At 43.4% G+C, this 16,900-nt stretch overlaps 1 protein-coding gene across 9 annotated transcripts in view; it reads left to right on the top strand.

Annotated features, from left to right (window-relative positions):
• ZMIZ1 (zinc finger MIZ-type containing 1) overlaps nucleotides 1–16,900 on the top strand; it is a 430,170-nt gene that overhangs the window by 157,660 nt on the left and 255,610 nt on the right. For all 9 annotated transcript variants that reach the window (XM_031956396.1, XM_031956401.1, XM_031956399.1 and 6 more), the window contains one exon: nucleotides 1,865–1,948. The gene's annotated coding sequence lies outside the window, so the exon portion shown is untranslated. The remainder of the gene's footprint in view (nucleotides 1–1,864; nucleotides 1,949–16,900) is intronic.

Genomic DNA, 16,900 nt, shown 5'->3' with positions numbered 1-16,900 from the left:
TGCCCAGGGCTGAGCGAGGGGAGGCTTGTGCCTCTTGTTTGGGCATGTACACACCCTCGCACCTGCCCCCCTCTTCTCTCCCCCGTTCTCCGTGGGAGCCAGGAAGAAAGTCTCTCTTTTGTTCCCCAGTCAACTGTCCAGATGGCTACTCAGCTGGGCAGGCAGTTGCCTTGTATAACCTGAACCAGCCCTCCTGCTCTTTTGAATTTTCTCCTCCCACACTAGAAACTCCTGCTGAGTCTTCCTGACTCATTGGATTGCGTGTGCCCACCTGCCCCCCATGGGGCTCCCCACCACCTGCCACCCTCCGGGTCCTGACTTTAGTGCTCAGAATCCCCCAGGGCTGTGGGCATGGGGAGAGGGAGCGCAGGGCACCTGCTGGGCTCCATGAATGTAGGAGATACTTGAAGGCCTTTTTGAGCCCTCACTTTCTTCCCTTAACTTCTAACCAGCTGGGAGTTGGAAGGCCCTTTTAGTCCCCAAATCCTCTCATTTCCAGGGAATCTTAGACACTGGGTTGCCCAGCTCCCAAAGGGAGCATAAACTAAGCTGGGTTTGTGAACCAGGAGAAATTTTAAAAAACAAAACCCAAACTAGCGAAACCTGAAGAAGACAGTGGAGTAATTTTGAAAGCTGGCTACTTATTGAAGCTCTAGGGCCCGTGGGCAAAGGGCCCTCAGTTCTAGCTGCCTTTCCCGCTTCATACCTATGTGTAATATGAGACAGGGTGATGTAATTATTAGGGTTCTTGTGGGGACCAAATTCAATATTAGGATGATCACAAATTATAATTAAATAATAGCATGTAAAGTACTTTTCAGACTTTGAATCACTCCGTATATAAGTACATGCTTTACGATCACAGCACCTTGTTGGGACTTTCATTCTTACCTTTGCAGTAGCAGTGTTTGGCACATAGTAGTCACTTAATAAATGCTTATTGATTGATTGATTAAGTACTTGGCCAGTTCCATTTCTCTGAAGCTTGCTGAATGGATATGTGTTCAATATTCTCCTTGGGGCCTCCACGGGGGTGGCCTCCAGGGACATTGGGTAATGTTCTGAGGTCTGGTTTCACACTGTCTCCTGGAAAGTGGCAGGACTTAGGCCAGAGAGCCTCACGGTTATTGCTCCTCCACTTAATCTCCGGAGTTTGATGGACAGAAGAGATGGGATACAGAGAGAGGGCTGCATTTGGAATCTGGAACCCCTCTGCCGGGCTTTTTGTATCGGCTTCCCAGGGTTGTCGTGAGGACTGAATGATAGGACAAAAATCATATAGAAATGTGGGTTGTCATTATAATAGTAATTATTATTTTTCACTGAGTAATTGTGAGGATCAAATGAGAGTGTTATGTGTTTTATAAACCACAAAACTTTATGTATATATGTGTATATAAAACATATATATGTATGTCTAAAATACACATATGTTTATATAAAACACATATGTGCATATATATAGAAACTATTTTTCATATGTTCATGGACTGTTATTACTATTCCCAGGATTGTTGTGAAGATGAGATAGTATTTAAAATGTTTTATAAACCATAAATTTTGTGTGAATATATACATGTATACATGTATATACCCTCACACACCTCCATACTTATACTTATGTAAAAAATATATATATGTGTGTGGGCTATTATTATTCATAGGGTAGTTGTGTAGATCAAATGAGATAGTCTTGGTAAAATGCTTTATAAACTTTAAAGCTCTTTATAAATGCCAGTTATTAATATGAAGAAATTGGGCAGTGGGTGCCAAGAGAGACAAGAGCATTTGCTGATTGAAAGCACTCGATCATCCCCGGGGAGAGAAGTACAGTTAAGCTGATCCTACCCTTTTCTTGTTCTAGGATGATGGAGCTCCTGTGAACGACCCAGGACCGGAGCTGCAGATTGGCTGCCGTTGGGGTACCAGCGATTTGGGAATCACTGAGGTAGGAGGAGAGCGATGCTGTGAATCCTAGCTTTAGGCATAGGGGGTTAAAAGGATGTTAATGAATGTTGCTTTAGCTAGCCACGTACGTTCAGAGTGGCTGCCTCTGCCAACTTCAAAGGAAATACTCATCCTTAAAACGATAGAGAGAGAGAAAGAGACAGAGACAGACAGAGACACACACACACAGAGAGACTGAGAAAAACAGAGAGACAGAGACAGAGAAACACACAGAGAGACTGAGAGAGACACACAGAGAGAGACAGAGAGAGAGAGAGGCAGAGAGAGAGAGAGAGACAGAGACAGAGAAACACATACAGAGACTGAGAGAGACACACAGAGAGAGACAGAGAGGCAGAGAAAGAGAGAGAGAGAGAGACAGAGACAGGGAGAGAGACAGAGAGACACAGAGAGATAGAGAGAGAGAATAAATCTGAAAAATACTCCTTTGAGGGAAATAGCATCACTGTAGTGGAATATGGTAGGCAAAGACATCTCAAACACCTGTTGCTTCTAACCGGTGTTTCTAACCCCGGGTCCCTCTCAGGTATCAGACGCAGCGGTATTTGGCCCCATCTGCTCCCTACAGACACTTGCATTCACTGCTCAGAGCTCAGTGTCAGGTTTTGGAAGCAAGTGGCTTTTTTCCCTCCCCCAACTTTTTCCTCTTCAGGTAACAGCTGAAATATTCTGGGACCAGGTAGGGCTGGAGAGGAAGAAGAGGGGTGAGAAAAGCAGTGAATGCTCCTGATTAGAAAGACTGGCCTGATTTTCCCCTTCTTCTACCCTTGTGATCCCCGTTGAAGGGGGATTAATTTGAGACAAACCAAAGTCAAAAGGCAAACCCTTTTTCACCATCTCTGTGGTCCTGCTAGGGCAGGCAGGCCTGGCTCTGCCTGGCTGAGAGAAACGCTAATTTCTCAGCTCAAGGCCTTGGTGGGGGCAGACAGGTACCCTCTGTGCACAACTCGGAATGAATATGCACACGTACTCCTTCTTGGGAGAGGAATAAAAAAGTCAGCCTCAGGCAAACTGGAAATAATCTGTCCCTAAAAAATTTCAGCAGCACAGAGCATCCTTCTTCATCTTTTCCATTCCCTTCTTCCATCCCTGAGCTTTGGCCCCTGCTTTACCTGTAAATCTCACCAGTTGCCAGCACCGTTGACACGACTGCTGGAGCAAGTGAGTGGAGGATGTCTGCCTGCCCGGCCCTGCTCAGCTTGAGTTGCCTCTTTTAATTACTCTGCATGTATTCAGTCACATCTGTTTGCCTTTCTGGTCCTATTCCCCCAACCCCTCTCTCTAGGCCCCTCTATTTTCAATGGGTGACTTGGAGGTGAGTCAGGGATGCTGCTATCCTGTGGGGAAGGGGGCATTCTGGCTCCCCCATTTCAGGAAGTTCATAACAGCTGGATTCACTGGGATGGCAGAATGAGCAGTCCATGAGAAGGCTAAAATAATGTCTGCCAAGACAGCTCAGAGAGAAAGGAATATGCCATGGTCAGTGGGCACCTGGGTCCCGGAGGTATTGAAAGATGCTTGGGTAGTAGAGAAATAGGGGATAAAAAAGAATGCACTGTGTGGACAAACCTCTGAATAATATAATTGGATGCTTCTCTTTGCGGTGTAGATGGAAAATGGGTAAAAGCAGCCTTGCCTCCCTCCCCCTTTCCCTCCATCTCCAGCAGCTTGATTTGTAGGGAATATGAGGGCTAAACTTGTGAGTTAAAACAGTCCAGTTTTGTGCATAAAACTGGGCAGAAGCTTTTAGTGCCAATGCTGAGACCAGACCTGAGCTTTCTAGCTACAGGCAGAGTTGGGAAGGACCCTTTTCGTCCCCAGCTGGGTGGGACAAGCAAAGGGGAGTCATGGAGGAAGCAACTCATGTAGTAGACTGATTCCTGTAGGCATTATGAGGATGTCAGAGTAGAGCTGGCTCATGTCAGCCTGTCCTCCCAGCTTCCTTGGTGTTTCCTAATTGCATATTCTTCCTATGAGCTATTCTTCCCTAAGTACTGGATATTCTCCCATGGGCCCTTACCTCTCCCAGCAGGCAGCATGGGGATTGGACAAATTTGTTCACACAGAAGAATCAAGGACTTCCTGTGTTGTTCAGGCTTCAGAAGAGAAAGATAAGGGAGGATAAGGGGGCCCGTTTTAAAAGAGGAACTTGGAGAAGGCAGTGCCTTTTACCTACTCAGCCCAGGCAGGGGGTAGCCCAGTGGATGGAATTGAGAATGGAGTGGGAATGGGAGCCTTGGTACCTAGAGAAAGACAGAGAGAGAGAGAGAAACAGAAAGAGAGAGAATGACACACAGAGAGGGAAACAGAAAGAAAGAGAATGACACACAGAGAGCGAAACAGAGAGAATGAAAGAGACAGAGAGAGGGAGACAGAGAAAAAGAGACACAGAGAAAGAGAGAGAGAAACAGAGAAAGAGAGAGAGAAAGAAAAACAGAGAGAGAATGAAAGAGACAGAGAGAAAGAGACACAGAGAAACAGAATGACAGAAAGAGAAAAAAGCAGAAAGAGAGAGAGATTGAGAGAGAATGTGTGTGTATGTCAGAGTCGTGTGGGTCATTCGTCAGTGGAGAGGGACTGGGCCTGAGAACAATCTCTAGATTTGCAAAGTCTATCTGAAACTGAAAGCTGGCCCTGCCCCCTGGTGCTTAACTTTGACTGTCACTAAAAATCTTATTTTCTTTCCTGAAATAGAACAGGGTTAGGGCCAGGGGAAGGAATCCAGAGGAGAATGGAAGCAGGCTAGCTAGCACCCCTCTGTCTGGCTGAAGTCATCCAATTCAATAAGCATTTATTAAGCATTATCCTGCTCCCTTGGAGATACAAACACAAAAACTGTCCCTGTCCTAAAGAAACATATTTTATGAAGGGATGCAGTCTATAAATCCACAAGGAAATCCCAAGTCATTTGAGGCAGGACAAGGCTTGGACACTGGCTTGGACACAAAGGCTTCTTGGAGACAGTGCTGAGTTGAGTCTTAAAGGAAGCCAAGGATTCAGGTGACCAGGGGTGAAGGGGAGAAGAAATGTGCTCCAAGCACTAGTTGGGGTGCAAAGTAAGGGGGTGGGATGTGGAATACCGAGGGCAGTTTGGCAGGAACATCGAGTGAGTGGAACAGATAGGAAGGAGTAAGTCCGGAAAGGAAGATGGCGGCCAGCCTGGGTAAAGAACTTGCAACAGCAAGTTGATTAGTTGATATTTCATCTTGGCGGTACAGGGGAATGGGAGCATCGTGCTGTACCTTTAGCCAAGGTTGTCAGAAGGAAAAGGCTGGCAGTGAGCTCACCCACACACGTACACTTCCCTCCTGGATTTCAGGTGACGAGTCAGGTGGGAGTCTGGCGTTGGGGCCCAGCTTTAGCCGGAGGAGGAGCCCCACAGATCTCTACATCTGAAGGCTTCAAGCTGGTACTGGGGGGGGGGGGGGGGGGGGGGTGATCTTTCCATTTAAATGATCTTTGCAATGCATCTTTGGCATGCATCACCCTCAGCAGTCTGAAGTAATCTGACTTGATAGCTGTCATCTTGCAAAATAGCATCATGCAAACAAAGGATGATCTGTCAAACGAGGTGATGCTGGCAGAGCCCCATTTGAAGTCTTGCTGTCATTCCTTAGCAAGTCAGGCTCACTGGGCGGCCCGGCTCCTGGGAGCGGCATGAGTCCTGCCGTTTTAGAAGAACAGCTTTCTTGGTCGCTGCAAAAACAGTGTCCCCGGCTGCTCTGGAGCCCTGCTGATGACCCCCTACTGCTGCAGTGGCTCTCTCTGGGTCTGGTCAGTCCAAAGGGACGTAGACCCAAAAGGGACTCCAGAGGCCAAACAGCTCATTTTACAGATGAAGAATTAATGACTAAGGGCCAGAAAAATGAAATGGTTGCTCAGGGTCACAGAGGTGGGGAGAAGCAAGGCTCCTCCCCTTCTTTTACCCTGATTTTACCCAATTTCCCATGTTCTCTGCTGTCTCATTTCTAGCCAATTCGTTAATCCTTAGGTTCCTGACAGGCTAGCTAGTTAGTATGGAACCATTTCTTTGTACTTGGGTGGTCTGAGGATTCTAGGGGAGCTCAAGGATGAGTTAGAAGTCAATAAAATCTTCCAGAAGTCATTTCTCAGAACCTGGAATCGAGGCAAATACATGAAGATTGCAGAAAACCCTTGCTAACACCTGTATTTATGTATGTTGTGTGTCTGTATGTGCGTGTGTTTACATATAGACATTTGTCTCTCCTACTGGAATCTAAGTTCCTCAGGGATAGGGACCGTTTACTTTTGTCTTTGCGTACTTCATAGTAAGTTTTTTTTTTTTTTAAAGATAAATGTTTGTTGATTGATTGATTGAAGAATCCCTTCCTCAATTAGCCAACCAAAAATATTTACTGGGCCTGACTACGCAAGGTGCTAAAGGTGCTGAGAATGTAGGACTGGAGGAAACCTTAAAGGAGAGTTTAGTTCATTTATGTATAAGTAAACTAAAGCTTAAAGGGGCCCCTAACTCCTACCTCAAGGTCATTTAGCTAAGAGAGTAGGTTGTTGTTGAGTCAATTCAGTCGTGTATCCTTTGGTGAGCCCATTTGGAGTTTTCTTGGCTAGATACCGGAGGGATTTGCCATTTCCTTCTCTGGCTCATTTTAGAGATAAGGAAACTAAGACATACAAGGTCAAGAGACTTACCCAGCATCGCACAGCTCATAAGTGTCTGAAGCCAGATTTGAACTCAGGAAGAAGAGTCCTTCTGATCCAGGTGCAGTGCTGTATCCACAGCATCATCTAACTGCCCTAAGAAAACAGGGCCTGACCTCAAATTTGAGTTTCCTGATCCTTAGTTCTGGTCTTTTTTTCCATCATACCTTATTACCTTCCAAGGATGGAAAAGAAAAACATGTATTTTCCCCCCTGAGAAATTTATAATCTGGCAACACAATGTCCACCTAAGAAGCAGTTAAAGCAATAGTGCAAGAGAACATATAATCATAGGATCAGAGATTTAGAGCTAAAAGGGACTTTGTCAGTAGCCTGTCATCTGCTTGTAAATACAGCAGCAAGGAGGAGTTCACAGAAGCAGATGGGAATATTGGCTGGAGTGGACAAGGAAGACCAGGTCTGGTTGGACTGAGACTTGGAAAGATTCGGTTTTCTTATATGTTGAGTGACCCTCCTATCTGTGCCCCATCCCTCAGAGTAAGAACTGTGAGGGTGTCTCTGTTCTATTTGTGTCTTTGTATCTCCAGTACTTGCACATAGTAGGTGCTCATGAAATGTTTATCTACTTGTTGAAGAAGCAAGGTTTGAGTGGGACAGCATTGCTGACAAGTGCGAGTCCAGAGGCAAGAATGAGCAGTTGGGGAGGGATAATAAGATCTACCTGGCTAAAGACAGAGTCCCTCACTCTCCTATCCACTGAGACCTTATGCTCTTTCCTTCAATTGAGTTCATACTGGAGAGCTTATCACTTTGGGGAAGAGTGGGGTGGGAAGGAGGGAGAAGGAAGCTTAAAAGAACGAGACAGAAAAGATCTTAAACTTTGAATAAATACGGATGGATAATGAATGCTCTATCTCTGGATCTGTGACCCTACAAGAGAATTCCCTCTTCATAAAATCATTGCTAGAATAAAAGCTCCTCGAGAGCAGGAATAATTCCATTTATGAATTTAGGCCCACTGTGTCCAGTACAATTTCTGACACACAGCGGGTGCTGAATGATTGAATGATCAGTTGATTGTCTGGTACCAGTTTATGGTGAGAAAGACAGGTAGACTTTTCTCTTTCCAACTTTCAAATGATTACTTCATGAACTTGGAACAGTAGGAAGTTTGAGATTCTATGAAGAACTCAATCGATTTGTATTCTTGTCCTTAAACATTTGTTGAAGTTAGATATTGATCTAGGTGCTAAGTCTCTTTCCGGGAATTAGTATAGGCTCATAGAAAGAGCAGTGGGTTTGGAACTAAAAGACCATAGTTCAACACTTTCCATGAATTGAGATGAGCTACATAGGCTTCTGTTTCCTCGTCTTTAGAATGGGTGAATTGGAACAAATGATCTCCAGGCAGCTTCAAGCACTATGGTTTTTATCCTCTAGTCCTCCCAGAGATCTTGCTGGGATGCAAGGTCAAGGTCTTAAGGATCTGATCTCTTTACCCAGTTTTTGCCAGCTCGTGTCCATTGGACTTACCAGCTCCTCAAGCCTAATTATATTTGTATGTCTCCAGGTTTTCTGTGATTGAGAGAATAGGGAAAACTGAGCTAGAAAGATGCATGAGATAGATCATGGTGGGATGGAAGTGGGAGGGTAGTGCTAGGGGGTCCTAAGACCATTAATGACTGCCCTACAGGAGATCTCATTGTTTCTTTAACAATTGTCTAGGAGTATTTTCATCTCCCTTTTTGAGAATGGGATCTATTAGAGTTAGGAAGCACTTCAGAGTTGAGAGATTCTCTCTCTTTCTCTCTCTCTCTCTGTCTCTCTCTCTCTGTCTCTCTCTCTCTCTCTCTCTCACACACACACACACACACACACACACACACACACACACATATACAACTTTTTGGTTTGCTTTGCCTTTAAAATGAACCAAGAACACAATTTCTCCTGCTCCTATAAGCATTTTGAAGAGTAATAACAAAACATGAATGTTGTACATGTGCTGTCATATTTGAAAGGATCTAAATGACTTTTGATGTCTGCATTTTAAAAGGTCCCCATCTCCTCTTTGTCAGCTAGGATAGGAAAGGTTTCCCCAGAAGAGATGGGATGTGGCTTTTGCAGTATTTTCTTCTGAGGATGGGGGTTGACTTTTCACAATAGAATTAGTGGTAACCAGCTAATGTGTTTTTTTTCCTTCTTGCTCAGCTATCAAAAGTGTTCATTTTATTGCTCTGAAATATATTGTTGCTGTTCCCTTCTGTAAAGTGTTTGGTTCTGGGTTAAAAAAAAAAAACTATCTCGGGGACCAGGAGCAGACTAGATTTCTGTCATACAGAACAGCATCAGAAAGGGGTCTGTGCTAGGGGGATAGTCCCAGTATTTTTAAGCCTCTGTCCTCAGAGGGACATGCTTATAATTGTTCAGTTTATTCAGATATCTCTCAACGAAGGAGTAAGGACCTGCTGGAGAAATGGAGGCCAGAAGGGTAGGAAGAGGTCTGAATCACATCTGGAAATGAAACCCAGAGGTCTATACTAGGATATAGGAAAGGATTGCTCCACATTAGGCAAGATGAGGAAGCTGGAAAAAGCAAGGACTGTTGGATGCTTTGAGATCAACTTATTATAGGAATTGAATACCCTGTGTCACTATTTTAAATAATCATTATTTATAATAATGAGAGCAACTTACTCCTTTGAAACTCATCAGTCTGTCAGAACTGCCTACCCATTACCCAGCTGAGAACTGTGGAAAGAAGCCTGAAAAGCCTTTGAATGGCATGGGTCAAAGTCAACATTGATGCATAAATATACTTTTATTTCAGTTACAAGAGCATCCATCAGAACCACTTGACTTAAAGGGAAGATGAATTAAAAGAGGCAGTGGTCAGAAGCAAAACAGACTTTTAAGGAGAGACAGGATAAAAAGAGAAAGAAAGAGAGAAGGATAAATATCAGAAAATAGAATGGAGGGAAATATACAGTTAGTAAGCATAACTGTAAATGTGAATAGAACAAGCTTACCCATAAAATGGAAGCAGATGGCAGGACTGATTAGAAACCAGAATCCAACAATATGGTGTGTACAGAGACATACTTGAAACAGAAAGACACACTCAGAGTTAAAATAAAGGGCAGGATCAGAATCTATTATGCTTCAGCTGAAGTTTAAAAAAAAAAAAAAAGTCAGGCATAGCAGTCATGATCTCAGACTAATCAAAAGCAAAACCAGACCTAATTGAAAGAGATAATCAGAAAACTATATTTTGCTAAAAGGTACCATAGACAATGAAGAAATATTTTTTAAAATTTCTCTGATAAATACTTTATTTCTCAAATGCATAGGGAATCGAGTCAGATTTATAAAAAAAAAAAAAGATGCATTCTCTTGATAAATGTCAAAATATGTGAATAGGCAGTATTCAGAAGACAAATGCAATACAATACAAGTGCATACCCCTGATCTAGCAAAGCTACTAGTATTCCAAAAAGATCAAAGAAAAAGAATCTGCATGTGTGAAAATATTTATAGCAACTCTTTTGGTGGGTGGCAAAGAATTGGAAACTGAGGGAATATTCATCAGTTGGGCCATGGCCAAATAAATTATAGCATATGATTGTGATAGAATGCTATGAGATATGATGAGGATGTTAGTTTCAGAAAAAAGAAGGTAAGACTTTTATGATCTAATATAAAGTAAATTAAGAAGAACCAGGAGATCACTGCACATAGTAACAGTAATGTTGTGATGATGACCAACTGTGAAACACTTGGCTATTCTGATCAACACAATGATCCAAGACAATTCCAAAATACTTAAGCTGGAGGGGAAATGCTATCCATCTCCAGAGAGAGAACTGATGAACTCTGATGACAAATTGAAGCATTTTATTTTATTTTATTTTATTTTGCTTTTGTATAAGATATGGCTGATGTGGAAATACACTTTGCATAATTTTACATATGTAATTGATAGCATATTATTTGCCTTCTCATTGGGCAAGGGAGGGGCAGAAGGGAATTAGAAAATCTAGAACTCAAAATTTAAAAAGAAAAGAATGCTCAAAAAAATGATAAATTTTTGAAAAAAGAACCACTTGACTTTAATCTTACACACAGTTCCACAAAACCTGGTGACCTCCTTTCCTTGTCCAAAACTGGGTGAAAGTAGCAGTTGAGAAAGAACAATGAAAAGGGCAACTTAGGCTCACAGCCAGAGAAGAGGATGGGAAAAAATCAGTCCAAAGACTTAAAAACATAAGTTTGGGGGGTGGGAGGGGGGAATCCTGGACCAGTCTAGGATAGAGGCAAACAACCCATAGACCTCAGAAGCCCCTGAGGTGCCCCCTGAGGACATTCACTCTAGCATGCTGTAAAAGATGATCTTAATGATAGCCCCTCATCATTAAGACAGGATTAAATTCTCTTCTGTTTAAGAGGGCTAGGAATTTTGATATGTTTTAGACAGATTTCTATCTCACATGGTTCAAATAAAAATTAAAAGTTGTTGTTGCTTAAAGGGATGAATCCTCATCTAGTTGGAAGATTCAGCTATAATAGTAATGATGATGATGATGATGATGATGATGATGATGATGATGATGATGATATTTACACTTGTATAGCATTTTACTATTTTCTGTGATCTTTTTGGAGTCTCACACCATTCTTAGGACCTAGACATGGTAGGTGTTATTTCCATTTGACAGCTAAGGAAACTGAGTCCCAGAACTGTAAGTTAAGAGGGTTCAAAGTCCCAGAGTAAGTGGCCAAAGCTAGAACTTGACTTGGAGTCCCTGATTCCATGTCCATCATAGTCTCCACCCTGTAACTATTCCAGGATCTTTCCTTTCTTCAGTCAAAGTTTGGGCAGACTTTCAGCTATCTGAAAGTTATATTTCAGCTAAGAGTATCCCTGAGCTCAGGGATAGAGCAGAGTCCAAAGTGGAAAAACAGACTTTTGGAAAAGAGTATATTAAAGAATGTATTTTAAAATAATGTATTAAAGATGGGTCACCCTAGACTTCCTGACACCCAGACAGTTTATACCAAAGAAAAGATTTTTTTAATTGTCATCCTTTAGCTCCCTAGAGAGATGGAGGCTGGGTGGTAGGGGGTGGTTTTGGAGTCAGGGAGATATCTGAGTTCCAATCCTGTCCCATAATAGTATGTTTGCATTTGCCAGGCACTGTCCTAAGTGCACAAGGAAGGTAAAAACAGCTGCTGCCCTCAAGAAGTTTTCCTTCAAGTGGGAGAGAGAACAAATCAATAACAGAGAATGTGTAAGATATGTATGGAGTATATGAGTAGTCATCTAAGAGGGAAAGATGCTAACAGCTGCAGGCACCAGAAAGGGTATCTTACAAAGGAGGGCACTGGGCTGAGCATCGAAGGAAGCCAAAGAAACTAAACCCCTAGTTGACCAAACAACTCTCCAAGGTTAAGTTGCCGAAGTAGTAATAATAATAAATAAGTGTTGATTGACTGAAGGATTTTAGATCTATGTCTTCAGAGTTTCCTCAAAGGGAATTCCCTCACATAGATGGAAAATACAGATCTGAATATCTCCTGAGAGAGAGAGAGAGAGAGAGAGAGAGAAGAAGAAGAAGAAGAAGAAGAAGAAGAAGAAGAACAAGAAGAAGAAGAAGAAGAAGGAGGAGGAGGAGGAGGAGGAGGAGGAGGAGGAGGAGGAGGAGGAGGAGGAGGAGGAGGAGGAGGAGGGAGGGAGAGAGAGGTGGGGGATATATTAATAAAAATCAGTTCATCATCTATTGCCTTTTCTGAACTGAAAATGAAGTGGGTGGCCAGGGTCCCCTGACATTTTGTTATTAGGGTCCTCCTTCCATCCAAAGATGCTTCTTTAATCTAAACTTTCCTCCGGCTCTGTGATGCTCTCCCCTCTTCCCTCCATTCCACAGAATTGGAGCCTGGTTTTGGCCAGGAGTGGGAGTGAGCTGCAGGCTCCTGAAATGCCTCTGGAATCCCTCTTTGGGGCTGCTGAGGAAGAGAAAGCCAGCAGCCCCTGCAGAGTCTCCCACGTGGTCCGGAGGGGCGGGGCCCGGAGCTTTGAGCTCTGAGACTGTAACACTACCGTCACTGTTGCAGTTGGGTCATTAAGAAGCATTTTATAGGATTGAGGTTACTTGGCACCAAGTCAAAGAGTGAATTGTCTAATCTGTGTTTACTTTGCTGTTCCAAATGCAGAGATTAGAGGGTTTTTAACCTCCCCCCCCCCCAAAAAAAAAAAAAAGATTATACTTTGGCCAGTAGCATTTTTTTTCTCCCCAGGAAATCAGAATGATGTAGCTGCAGCTGAGGCACATGAGGGCCTAGCCTCCCCCGGAGCCTCACTTACAGTCTCTGTTTATCTAGGAATTCCCTCTGAGGTGTCATCCACCTCAGATGTATGGGATGCCTCTGGTTTGGGACTGTAACAAGTCACTCTTTCTTGGGTGTTATTGATTAGTGAGTCAAGAATAGGATGGGATTCTGGGATGGTAGTTGGTGGAGGGCTGGGTCCCCGTAGAAGGCCTGGAAGGGGAAAAGGTGTGTGGGTGTGGGGTGTGGATGTGAGTGTTGGTGTGGTGTGTGTCTATCTGTCTGTTTCCCGCTTTCTCTCTGTCTGTCTCTGTCTCTCTTTCTCCCTCCCTCCTCCTCCTCCTTTCTTCTTCTTCTTCTTCTTCTTCTTCTCCTCCTCCTCCTCCTCTCCTCCTCCTCTTCTCCTCCTCCTCCTCCTCCTTCCTTTCTCCTCCTTCCTTTCTCCTGCTCTTCTTCTTCCTCCTCCTCCTCTCCTCCTCCTCCTCCTCCTCCCCTTCTCCTCCTCTTCCTCTTTCTCCTCTTCCTCTCTTTCTCCTCCTCTTCCTCCTTCTTCTTCTCCTCCTCCTCCTTCTCCTCTCCTCCTCCTCTTCCTCTCCTCCTCCTCCTCCTCCTTCTTCTTTTCCTTCTCCTTCTCCTCCTGCTTCTTCTCCTCCTCTTCCTCTGCCTCCTTCCTCTACACTCATTGATACAGGTGGTTGCTGGTTATTTTCAAGGTGAAAAGAGAGAGGCACAGTGTTTCCAAACTCTCCCTCTCAAATTCTGAGTTTGCCAGATTCAATAACTCACAGGAAACCTGCTGTTAATTGTAAAATGTAACCTCTGAAATTCTCCTTCACGCTTTCTTCTCTTTTCGGATGTTTTCAAGTTAATACATTCCCTTTCCATAAATTGCCAGTGGCAGAGAATTAGGCAGCCAGTAATTAATCATTCCAGTGGCTTAGATTTTATTACTTTTAAAAAATTGGTGAGGAGCAGAAAGCATTGGTTAAAAAACAATTCCAGGCAGATGCTGCTAATAGAAACCTCAGTGCTCCAGAAAAGTAGGTGAGAGAACTAACATAGTTTTTCTTAGCTTTTTACTACCTGGTTGGTGAATGTGACTATATATTGCACACAGTAGGTAATTTGATAAATGTCAGTTTAATGGAATTAGTGAATCCCATCATAGCAATTCCCAGAAGACTTGATACTTTGTTACAAGCCAGGGTGCCTCCAGATCTGTCTTTATAAGAGAGCTGGAAAGGACCTTAGTCTAACCCCCTTAGTGTTCCAAGAAAAAACTGAGGCAAAAGTATCTTCATTGGACTCTCAGAGTTGCTAAGTAGCATATCTGGAATTTAAACTCAAGTCCTGTTATTCCAAGTTCAAGATGGTTCTAACTTCAGCCCTCTTTCCTCTGGACTTTGATACCTTGTAGTGCAAAACAGGCTTGACTGGGAGTGGGGAGTGGAGCACAAACAGTGTTCTTGGGTAAACCTTTCTAAGCAACAGATGTGCTTCTTTGGAGTGATGCTTATGCTGGATACCTGTTCATTATGGACTTGTTATTCCATAATGCATCAAAAATTTCTCTGGGGCACTTTTTTCTTTCTTTCTTCTTTTTTTTCCCTTTTCCTTTTCCTTCTTTCTTTCTTTCTTTCTTTCTTTCTTTCTTTCTTTCTTTCTTTCTTTCTTTCTTTCTTTCTTTCTTTCTTTCTTTCTTTCTTTGCTGAGGCAATTGGGGTTAAGTGACTTGCCCAGCGTCACACAGCTAGGAAGTGTTAAATATCTGAGATCAGATTTGAACTCAGGTCTTCCTGACTTCAGGGCTGGTGCTCTATCCACTATACCACCGAGCTGCCCCTAGAGTGTTTTTTTCAGACTAAATTAAATTCTGTATCATGAGAGGCAGAAAGACTTCAGTTCTAGTGCTACCTCAGACCCACGTTGGCTGCATGACCCATGGGTATCATTTAATTTTAATACTTTATGCAACCAGGGCTGGAAGTCAAAGAAAAATTTCTGATGCTGTAACCTGCATTAGTGACAAGACTTGCCTCATGTGGAAGTTCCCAGGATAAATGAAGTCATTGGTCTAATCTTTATCATTTTCTTATCGTGTTCCTCGCATAGGACTGGGTTCACAGCATCACTCAATCAAAACTTTTCAGTCTGATATGTGATTACTTTACTATCTGCTAATTTATGAGCCAAGTGAAAAGTGACTAGGACATAAGGTCCCAACGCCAACATCTGTGCAATCTTCCTGGCCTTTCCTGTCCTCTCTTTGAGGCATTATTTCAAAAAGCAAAGCTCATTTCATATAGTGGTCCAGTTGGTAGAATTCTCACCTCCCACCCACGAGGCTGGAGTTCTCTTCCTGGCCAGGATGCTGGGTATGGATCACGAGCCTTGGAGTCAGGAAGAAAAAGGGTTCAAGTACTGCTTTTTATTAGCTATGTGACTCTTCCCTGTTTAATGATGGGGGGAGGAGCTCTTCTAAAATCCCTCCCAGCTCAAAAGATTGTGTTCCAGTGTGAATGATTTGATTCAGTATTTTATCTGACAACTTGTTATATTTGAATCCCTTTGGTCATTTTAGCATAATGAATAGGGCCTTCCATCATCTACTTTGGCTTATTAGCCTTTTAAAATAGGATGCAGGAACTCTATATTTTTACAGAGGAGGGGGCCTCTGAGCAGGGAATGGTGTTCTGCACAGTCAATTTAGTAGAAGTGTTGGCTGGTTTTGATGAGCTATTGTTTTTTTTATTTTTTTTTAATGCTTTGTTGTAAAAAGTCACTTATGGAGGGAAAAAAGGGAGGGATATATAGAGTATCCCAAAAGTCTGACTTTGGGACATCTCATATTAAGAAATGAAGCTGATCTAAACCCAAAATGTAGCCATAAAATTGCAAAAAATAGTGGGGTGCAGAAGATAATATCTCTCTGAAGCTGACCAGGCTTTCTGCTGGCTGCTCAGCACAGAGAGATAGCATCACAAGTAGCCAGCCCCATGGCCAACTGCAGAGCTGACATAATGAAGTTGTCTGGTTGGATCTGTCTGTCTGGCTCTTTCCCTGTCTCTTTCCCTCCCTCCCTCCCTCCCTCCCTCTCTCCCTCCCCCCACCCCCAGCCTGCCTTTCCCCTCCCCCAGCCCTTTCCCAATTTCCCTCTCTTGTTTCTCAGCCCTGTGGTTAGCCTGTCACTGTCCTGGCATCTCAGCCATTCCTAAAGTCTTATCTCTCCGTGCCATCTGGGGAAAGCCAAGGATCCAGCTTTGGAGGAGGGGGGGAGTTGTGAATGGTTGAAGGATTTTCAACTGACTGACTTATGTAATGAAACCTTCATCCTGGGCTGAGGGGCTTGTGCAAAACCACAGGGGATTATGCTGGAATCCAGGATTTTCAGATCTAGCCCCAATCTATAACACAATGACAGCAGAGCCCTTATGGTTTCCCCACACCGAGAGGCAGCAAGCATGTTGGCTAGTGAGAGGAGCATTAGAGAGGGAGACAAAATGTGGCTTCCAAATCCTGTGTCACTGATTGGTGATGGGAACAAACCACTGCCTCAGTTTCCCCATATGCAAAGCTTGTACCACCTCTCTAGCAGAACTGTAATGATCGAGTGAGATAATTCATAGTAAGAGCTTTCTAAACTGGAAGGTACCATACAAATGAGCCCTGTGACCTTTATTGCTTCTCAAATATTTGATTGATGTTTCTTTCACGATACATTTCTTTTACATTTCCATTTTATTGATGTTTCTTTTTCATTGCTTTTGCTTCCAAATGACTCCTCCTCCTCACCCCCAGAAAAACACAATCCCCTGTAACAAAGCTGTATAGTTAAGCCAAAACAAATCAAAACATTGACCCGGCTCTGACAGCCTCCACCTCTGTCCACAGCTCTGGTCCACTACCTCTCTGACGAGAGCCAGATGATGATTTGGCATCCGTCTCCAGAGCTCTGATTGGCCGGAGT

This window comes from Sarcophilus harrisii, chromosome 2 (genome assembly GCF_902635505.1).
Source record: "Sarcophilus harrisii chromosome 2, mSarHar1.11, whole genome shotgun sequence".
NCBI classification, from domain to species: Eukaryota; Metazoa; Chordata; class Mammalia; order Dasyuromorphia; family Dasyuridae; genus Sarcophilus; species Sarcophilus harrisii.
The sequence above is the reverse complement of the archived record's forward strand: the minus strand, read 5'-3'. Positions and strand labels throughout refer to the sequence as shown.